We start from the raw sequence: 10129 nt of genomic DNA on the forward strand, positions 1-10129 counted from the left end.
ATTGTAATAGATTAATAAAACCACATACACACTTCGTTTAAGATTAAAGTCTAACTGGAAAGTGAGCTTGGAAAGTCCTGTTTTCCAATGGTTATTTATGTAGTTAGTCACAAACGTAGAAATAGGAATTCTGATGACTGAGGTTTTTGTTTTTAATGCCAAATCTTCAGGAGTCTAGAAATTGTCCAATATCTGTCTCCTTACCATATGAAGTATAAATACTTAAACCTCAGCCTATGAGACTTTATGGTTATTATTAAACAATTTGTATTTATGTTACTGTTTACTGGAAAACAAAAAAAAAGATGATTTGATCGGAGAACACTTGGGAAGAAAACTGCAGAAGTTTCCAGACCCTGATTGGTTAACATAATGAACTTTTTGTTTGTCTGTAGGTATTTTTTTCTGCTTACCTGTTTACACATGAAAAACTAAGTGGTAGGGGCTTCCCTAGTGGCACAGTGGTTGAGAGTCTGCCTGCCGATGCAGGGGACACGGGTTCGTGCGCCGGTCCAGGAAGATCCCACATGCCGCGGAGCGCCTATGCCTGTGAGCCATGACCCCTGAGCCTGCGCGTCTGAAACCTGTGCTCCGCAACGGGAGAGGCCACAACAGTGAGAGGCCTGTGTACCACAAAAAAACAAAAAACAAACAAACAAAACAAATTTACATGGTAAATGTTAATTTAGTAAAAAAAACCCCAAAACTATTGATCAGTCTGCCAGGTAAAAATATTTTTTGTTGTAGAATTCATGATTGCTTATCCAGATAAAGATTTTTGTTAAAAGTATTCCCATTTCTGAAGTGCATTACCAAAGATTTGAGTTTCATCTGTATTTTGAACATAAGATGCATGTAATTTTTTGGTATGACAAATGGTGATACCAAGTGGGTTTCTCTACACGATCCGCTGGTAGCATTTGCACATAGAGTAAAGCTGTGTTCCTGACGTTGACTAGGAATTTAAGAGAGCTGAAAGAAGTTTTGCCATAGAATCACTGCCTAAATTATTCTTAGGCCTCTGATGCAGTCCACATATAGTTCAACTATGTTATATGTTATAAGGTTTTTTTAAAAGGAGCATTTGATGTAAAGAAAAGGTTTTTCCTTAACACAGCAATCTCGTTATAGAGATTCAGAAGTCAGCCATCCTTTAGTTTCCTCTCCATTTCCATACTGCTAGAGCCACTGTACTACCGAAGCCTCCTGACCTTTCCCTACAAGTGCTCCAGGTTCCCAAATTAATGTTTACTTTCTCCCCCATCAGAAACTCATTCCTTTGGGGTAGCTGATCTCAGGATATAGGAGGAAAGAAAAATATCCACACTCTTTCTTACTAAGAAGGTAATGATTGCTAACCCCTTTCCCTGCTGAAAAGTATTTACATTCTTCACTAAGGGTATTTGCTAGTTCCCAGGCCTAATTCATGGAAGTTTAGGAATTAAAGTGAAACTTCAGTGAATTAGGTAGGATAGAAGAAAAGTTTAGTGGTGAGGATGGTACCTCTGGTATCATATGAGTGTCTCCTGCTAACCTTCCTTCCCATCTTCTGTGAACTCTCAGGTTCCTACTCTTACTTGCCTTTTTCCTTGTACTTCTGGACTCAATTTCTGAAAGCACCAGGTTTTTATTTGACAGTGTTGGGAGCTTCAGCACTAACAGGAAAGGTTTAGAATGGCCAGTGTATAAATATGGATCGTTTGTAACTGGGTATTTTCCCTCATGATTTGATGTCTCCTAGTTTACTATTTCTAGAAATTCCATTGACGTCAAACCTAGTTTTAAAAGTGCAGCTAAATAGGTTATTTCCAGTGTTTTCTGCTACTGCTTATTTGCTCAGGTGTTCTCATCCATGCATTCATCAAAATTTTTGGAGTAGACGAATAAAATTGACTTATGCAGTTGACAGTAGAAAAATACCCAGTGGAGTTTTGTAGTTCGTACAGCTGAAAACTATTCCTCTGAATAATCTTGAAGGGCTTGATGCTAGAGAAATTAGAAATGACTCAGCCACGACTCCTAATAATTGCGGCTGAATTGTGACTTAAACTCAGGTATCCTAGATTCTAGCATTGTGCCTTCTTGTGATAATACACCTTACTGAGTTAAAAACTTCAGTTTGATTCTTGTTCATGGTTCTGTGAAATGGGATGAAATGAATGTAATGGCTAATAGTTTAATTACTTGGATTCCATTTTTCTCACGTTTTTCTTTAGTAGTTGATACATAGCTTCAACCATCAAAATGGTTAAAATGGTATGATAATTTGAAAATATACTCTGTTTTAAGTAGATAGGCAGATAACCTATATTTAAACTATCTTGACATCCTGGAATGAAGAAACACTTTGTCAGTTAGTGGCCTGGCTTTTTAACTCATTTCCAGTTTGAAATTTCTGATTCCCACAAAATTTGGTGCAAATAAGGTATTTTAAATTTAAACATCCAGGGACTTCCAGGGTGGTGCAGTGGTTAAGAATCCACCTGCCAATGCAGATGACGCAGGTTTGAGCCCCGGTCCGCGAAGATCCCACATGGCGGAAGCACCTAACTTGGTGTGCCACAACTGCTGAGCCTGAGCTCTAGAGCCCGAGAGCCACAGCTACTGAGCCCATGTGCTGCAAGTACTGAAGACCGCATGCCTAGAGCCTGTGCTCCTCAAGAGAAGCCACCGCAATGAGAAGCCTGCGCACCGCAACGAAGAGTAGCCCCCACTCACTGCAACTAGAGCAAGCCCACACACAGCAATGAAGACCCAACACAGACAAAAAGAAATAAGTTTTAAAAAATTTGTAAATTTGAACATCTAGTACTTCGTTTAACAAGCTGCATTTTCTGGGAATTCCCTAGTGGTCCAGTGGTTAGGACTCTGCTTCCACTGCAGGGGGCACTGGTTCAATCACTGGTCAGGGAACTAAGATCCCACATGCCAAGCAGCCAACAACAAAAAAAGGCAACCTTTTCAAATAGAACAGGAGAATTCATGAGTCATTAACAGTATTAATAGCGTCAGTAATTGTTGGCTTAGTAGATTGCACGTTTGCAAATAAATAGGTAGAAACAATTTTAATTCTTAAAAGAGTTGATCCAATTAGTTGGTTAATTGGTTTTATTTTTTCCATATTTTCATAGAGGGAAGGTAAAGTTTTAAGTCAGGTTGGCTTTACAACTCCTTGGCCAGTCTAGCTTTTGCGGACAGTTTTATGTTAGTGATTTTTTAAAATAACATGCAAAAGTTGAATAATGAACCTCTAAATATATATAGCCCAGCTTAAAAAATCAAAAGCATTTTGCAAATTTTGTTTCATCAGTTCCCCAACTTATTTTCCTGTTGCATTTAAGTACAAATGTCAGATACCATTTCATCCATATTTCTGTACTGTATATCTTTTACCATGAGTTTCTAATGCGAGTATCACACCTAACAAAATAATTCCTTATCTGGTAGGGTCTATAAAGTTTCATGATTGTCTAAAGAGTTATTTTAAGTTAGTTTGAATCAGTACCGAGTCAGGGTCCACACATAGCTAATTTGTCTCAGATCTCTTAATCACTATGTGCCTTTTTCTCCTCTTTTTATGTCTTTGCTAATTGAAACTTGGTCATTTGTCTTTAGAGAGTTTCCCATATTCAATATTTCATTGGAGTGGTGTCCTTTCCTCTAGTCCCCACTTATCCTGTAAACTGAGAGTTAGTGAAGTTTTTTTTATAGTATTCCTTCTGATAAATACAGAAGGGATGTTAGAAATACACTGTGTTGCTACTCTTTATGAAATACTATATTTGGGCACCAATCATCAGTGGATGCTAAAACCATGAGGGGAAAACTGATGGAGAACTTTAAAATGAAGGGATCAGGCTGAACCTCAGGTTGGCAACCAGATAGATGTGTTGATATGCGTCTGAGGTGATGCAATAGGAAATACACAGCACCTGTGGGGTATCACTGCCTTTAAAACAAAAACATTGAATTTGGATCTAGTCAAGCCTGTAGATTGAAATTGAAATATAAAGAAGCATCCCGACCCTTTTTGTTCATTTCTTACCTGTCTGTTAATTCTTTGGGGTAGCAGTTCAATGAATTAAAAGAGCTCAGACTTCTTACTAGCATGGTTTCCACTTTAGTCCTAGGTCTTCTCTGTGTTTGGAGGAGTAAGTTACTTTAAAGTAACTGTACTTCCTTACTTGGAATTACTGAGGGATAATATCTGTTATCTAATAGCCAATGCAGGGGACACAGTTTCAACCCCTGGTCCGGGAATATCCCACATGCCACGGAGCAACTAAGCCCGTGCGCCACAACTACTAAGCCCACACACTGCAAATACTGAAGCCCATGCACCTAGAGCCCGTGCTCTGCAACAAGAGAAGCCACAACAGTGAGAAGACCGTGCACCACAACTAGAGAAAGCCCGCACTCAGCAACAAAGACCCAACACAGCCAAAAATTTATTTTTTTTTAATCTAGCAGATTACCTGGCTTTTAGTTGACCCACTAGTAAATAGCAGTTATGTACTTTGTTTTCTATAAATGCTTTAACCCCTAGTAAATAGCAGTTACTTTGCTTTCTATAAATGCTTTAACCCAGGTGACTTCATGTTTTTTAAATTTTCCCAGTAATGTTGGTTGTTCCTCTTTAGGGCACCAGGAATTACAAAACTATCAAGAATTCTACTTTTTTTTTTTTTTTTTTTTTTTTTTTTTTTTTTTTTTGCGGTACGTGGGACTCTCACTGTTGTGGCCTTTCCCGTTGCAGAGCACAGGCTCCGGACGCACAGGCTCAGTGGCCATGGCTCACGGGACTAGCTGCTCCACGGCATGTGGCATCTTCCCGGACTGGGGCACAAACCCGCGTCCCGTGCATCGACAGGCAGACTCTCAACTACTGCACCACCAGGGAAGCCCAAGAATTCTAGTTTTGACTCCCATCATAGCAGTTTTTATTGTGACATTTCACTGAAACTGGAAGGGGGAATAGAATTTTCAAAGAATTTTCAAAGAATTTTTCCTTTTTTAACCAATCAAGAATGGTCAACTATTCAGATATATTTTCTTATATTCACTCCTTTCCTGGTTTTAGTTTGTTTTTAAACGTTGCAATTCTGGGGAGAAGTTATATATAATTAAAAGACTTTAGCATAGATTTAATTGTAAAGGGACAATTTGTGGTCCCTTTGGGATATTTAATCCTAAATCCTAAATATCCCAAAGGAGCAGACACCTCATAGGTCTAGTTCTTTAGATACTATCAACAGCAGTTACATGTAATGAGATTAAAGATTAATTGTAGATTTGGAGGAGTTCCCATGCACCCCCTCCTCCCAGTGACTTAAAATGTTTCCCATTACAAATATAAATGAAAATTAAGGTTTTTTTAACTTAAAAAAAAAAAAACAGTGCTCCTTTTTTTTATCATGAGCTTTGAATTTTATTTTTATTGAAGTATTAGTTTCAGGTATACAGCAAAGTGATTCAGTAATATATATACATATATATGTGTGTATATATATATATATATTCCTTTTCAGATTCTTTTCCATTATAGGTTACTACAAGATATTGAATATAGTTCGCAGTGCTATACAGTAGGTCTTTGTCATTTATTTTATATATAGTAGTGTGTATCTGTTAATCCCAAACTCCTAATTTATCCCTACCCCACTTCCCCTTTGGTAACCATTTATTTTCTATGTCTGTGAGTCTATTTCTGTTTTGTACATAAGTTCATTTGTATCATCTTTTTAGATTCCACATATAAGTGATATCAAGATATTTTTCTTTGACTTATTCACTGAGTATGATAACCTCTAGGTCCATCCATGTTGCTGCAAATGCCATTTTTCATTCCTTTTTCATGGCTGAGTAATATTCTAGTGTGTGTGTGTGTGTGTGTGTGTGTGTGTGTGTGTGTGTGTGTATCCACTCATCTGTCGATGGACACTTTGGTTGCTTCCATGTCTTGGCTATTGTAAATAGTGATGCTGTGAACATTGGGGTGCATGTATCCTTTCAAATTAGAATTCCTTTTCATCTTTTCTGGGTATATGCCCAGGAGTGGGATTGCTGGATCATATGGTAGTTCTAGTTTAGTTTTTTGAGAAACCTCCATGCTGATTTCCATAGTGGTTGCACCAAATTATGTTCCCACCAACAGTGTAGAAGGGTTCCCTTTTCTCCACACCCTCTCCAGCATTTATTTTTTGTAAACTTTTTGATGATGGCAATTCTGACTGGTGGAGGTGATACCTCAGTAGTTTTGATTTGCGTTTCTCTAATAATTAGCAATGCTGAGCATCTTTTTGTGTGCCTGTTGGCCATCTGGATGTCTTCTTTGGAGAAATGTCTATGTAGGTCCATTTTTTGATTGGGTAGTTGGGTTTTTTGTTATTGAGTTGTACGAGCTGTTTGTATATTTTGAAAATTAAGCCCTTGTTGGTCACATCATTTGCAAATATTTTCTCCTAGTCCATAGGTTGTAGTTTTGTTTTGTTTATGGTTTCCTTTGCTGTGCAAAAGCTTATAAGTTTGATTAGGTCCCATTTGTTTATTTTTGCTTTTATTTCTTTTGCCTTGGGAGGCTGTCCTAAGAAAACATTGCTATGATTTATGTCAGAGAATGTTTTGCCTATGTTCTCTTGTAGGAGTTTTATGGTGTCATGTCTTATATTTAAGTCTTTAAGCTATTTTGAGTTTATTTTTTTGTATAGTGTGAGGGAGTGTTCTAACTTCATTGATTTACATGCAGCTGACTGTCCAGCTTTCCCAACACCACTTGCTGAAGAGACTGCCTTTTCTCCATTGTATATTCTTGCCTCCTTTGTCAAAGATTAATTGACCATAAGTGGGTGGGTTTATTTCTGGGCTCTGTATTCTGTTCCATTGATCCATGTCTTTTTTTGTGCCCATACCACACTGTTTGGATTACTGTAGCTTTTGTAGTATTGTCTGAATTCTGGGAGGGTTATGCCTCCAGCTTTGTTCTTTTTCCTCAGGATTGCTTTGGCAAATCTGGGTCTTTTGTGGTTCTGTATAAATTGTAGGATCATTTATTCTAATTCTGTGAAAAATGTCATGGGTAATTTGACAGGGCTCGCATTAAATCTGTAGATTGGTTTGGGTAGTATGGACATTTGAACAATATTAATTCTTCCACTTTGAGAACATGGGATATCTTTCCATTTCTTTGAGTCATCTTCAGTTTCTTTTATCAATGTTTCACAGTTCTCAGCAAATACGTTTTTCACCTCCTTGGTCAGATTTATTCCTAGGTTTTTTGTTTTTTGTTTTTGATGTGATTATAAAATGAATTGGTTTTTTACTTACTCTTTCTGATATGTCATTATTACTGTAAAGAAGTGCAACAGGTTTCTGTATGTTAATCTTATATCCTGCTACCTTGCTGAATTCATTTATCAGTTCTAATAGCATTTGTGTGGAGTCTTTATGGTTTTCTATATAGAGTATCATTGTCATCTGCATATAATGACAGTTTTCCCTCTTCCCTTCCAATTTAGATACCTTTTTAAAAAGAACCCAGTGCTTTTAAACACTGCTGGATTTACTCTTAACTAAAGGCAACATGGGTAGGTACAGTTTTGAGAATGATTGATAATAACCAGCCTAAATGATTAGAGCATGTCATTAATAGAGGAGTTTAATTTTTAAAGATCTTGCTATTATTTTTTTAATATTTTCCCATTATTTTTAGGAACATTTAAGTTATGTTGTGTGTCCTCACAATAATTGCACACGTGAGAACAATATGACTTGTGTGACAATGCTTGCCTGCAGAGTCAGATTGAATTTAGACCCTGGGATTCCCTGTATAGGTAGACAAATTAGGTATTCTCTGTAGTCTCATCTATGAGTTGAAATACTAATACCTAACTTCCCAAGAGTGGTTGTGAGGATTAAATAAGGGAATTTATATAAAGTAGCTGTTATTTTCACCATTTCTTTTTTTTTTTTTTTTTTTTTTTTTTTGCTGTACGCGGGCCTGTCACTGCTGTGGCCTCTCCCGTTGCGGAGCACAGGCTCCGAACACACAGGCTCCGCGGCCATGGCTCGCGGGCCCAGCCGCTCGGCAGCACGTGGGATCCTCCGGGATCGGGGCACGAACCCGCGTCCCCTGCACCGGCAGGCGGACTCTCAACCTCTGTGCCACCAGGGAAGCCCACCATTTCTTGATGTATACCCTATATTCTTGATTTATACAGTATTCTATAGTCTATAAATGATTTTCCTATCCTTTTGGTTTTAGTCCTGTAGGAACCATATGAAATGAGCACAAATAGATACTATTTCCATTTGTATGTTACCATGGTACATCTTTTTTCCATCCATTTATTTATTTATTTATCTATGAAGTGTTTTATGTAGGAAGTATATATTTGGGTCTTGCATTTTTATCTAATCTGACAATCTTTTTTAAAAACATCTTTATTGGAGTATAATTGCTTTACAATGGTGTGTTAGTTTCTGCTGTATAACAAAGTGAATCAGTTATACATATACATACATCCCCATATCTCTTCCCTCTTGCGTCTCCCTCCCTCCCATCCTCCCTATCCCACCCCTCTAGGTGGTCACAAAGCACTGATCTGATCTCCCTGTGCTATGTGGCTGCTTCCCACTAGCTATCTATTTTACATTTTGTAGTGTATATATGTCCATGCCACTCTCTCACTCTGTCCCAGCTTACCCTTCCCCCTCCCCATATCCTCAAGTCCATTCTCTAGTAGGTCTGCATCTTTATTCCCATCTTGCCCATAGGTTCTTCATGACCATTTTTTATTTTTTTTAGATTCCATATATATGTGTTAGCATATGGTATTTGGTTTCTCCTTCTGACTTACTTCACTCTGTATGACAGACTCTAGGTCCATCCACCTCACTACAAATAACTCAATGTCATTTCTTTTTATGGCTAAGTAATATTCCATTGTATATATGTGCCACAATCTTTGCCTGTTAGTTGTGTTTAGACCATTTATATTTAATGGGATTTTTGATATTTGGGGGTTTAGATTACCATCTTCCTATTTTTTTTATTTTTCCCATTTCTTCCCATTTTCCTTTTTCTGCTTTATTTTGAACTGAGTATTTTTCATAATTCTACTTTATTAGCTGGTTTATTAGCTAAACCGTGTGTATGTGTTTGTGTGTGTGTGTGTGTGTGTGTGTGTGTTTAGCATGTGCTTTAGAGTTTGTAGTATACATCCTTATCACAGTATGCTTGTAATTGACATTATACTATGTCACATACAGTAAAAGAATCTTGTAACAGTACACTACCATTTTCCCCTCCTGGGCTTTATACCATTTTACCATACATTTTACTTAGCCATATGTTAAAACCCTGCAATACATTGTTATTTTTGCCTTAAGCCATCTATTATCTTTTAAAGAGATAATACATGTTCTTTTTTTTCTTTTTTTTCAAGCTTTTTCCTTCTGTTTCATTTTAGATAGTTTCTACTGCTATATTTTCCTTTTTTAAAATATATATATTTATTTATTTGGCAGTGTTGGATTCCATTGCTGTGCACGGGCTTTCTCCATTTGCCATGAGCGGGGGTTACTCTTCGTTGCAGTGTGCGGGCTTCTCATTGCGGTGGCTTCTCTTGTTGCAGAGCATGGGCTCTAGGTGCACGGGCTTCAGTAGTTGTGGCTCATGGGCTCTAGAGCGCAGGCTCAGGAGTTGTGATGCACGGGTTTAGTTGCTCCATGGCATGTGGGATCTTCCCGGACTAGGGCTTGAACCTGTGTTGCCCGCATTGGCAGGTGGATTCTTAGTCACTGAGCCACCAGGGAAGTCCCATCTATTGCAACTATGTTCATCTCCTGCCGTGTCTAACCTACCTTTAATCCCATAGAGTTTAATTTTCATCTCAACATTGTCATTTTAGCCTCTAGATTAGACTTTTAACAAAAATCTTTTGTCTCTACTTAACATGTTCAGTCTCTCCTCTTAGTTCCTTGAACATATAGAATACAGGTATAACCTTTAATATCCTTATCTGCTAATGCTATCATCTGTTTCATTTCTGAGGTGGTTTTGATTGATTGCTTTTTCTCCTATCATGGGTCATATTTTCTTGCTGTTTTGTGTGCCTGGTAATTTTGGCTT

This window comes from Mesoplodon mirus, assembly GCF_964341445.2.
Source record: "Mesoplodon mirus genome assembly, chromosome: 5".
NCBI classification, from domain to species: domain Eukaryota; kingdom Metazoa; phylum Chordata; class Mammalia; order Artiodactyla; family Ziphiidae; genus Mesoplodon; species Mesoplodon mirus.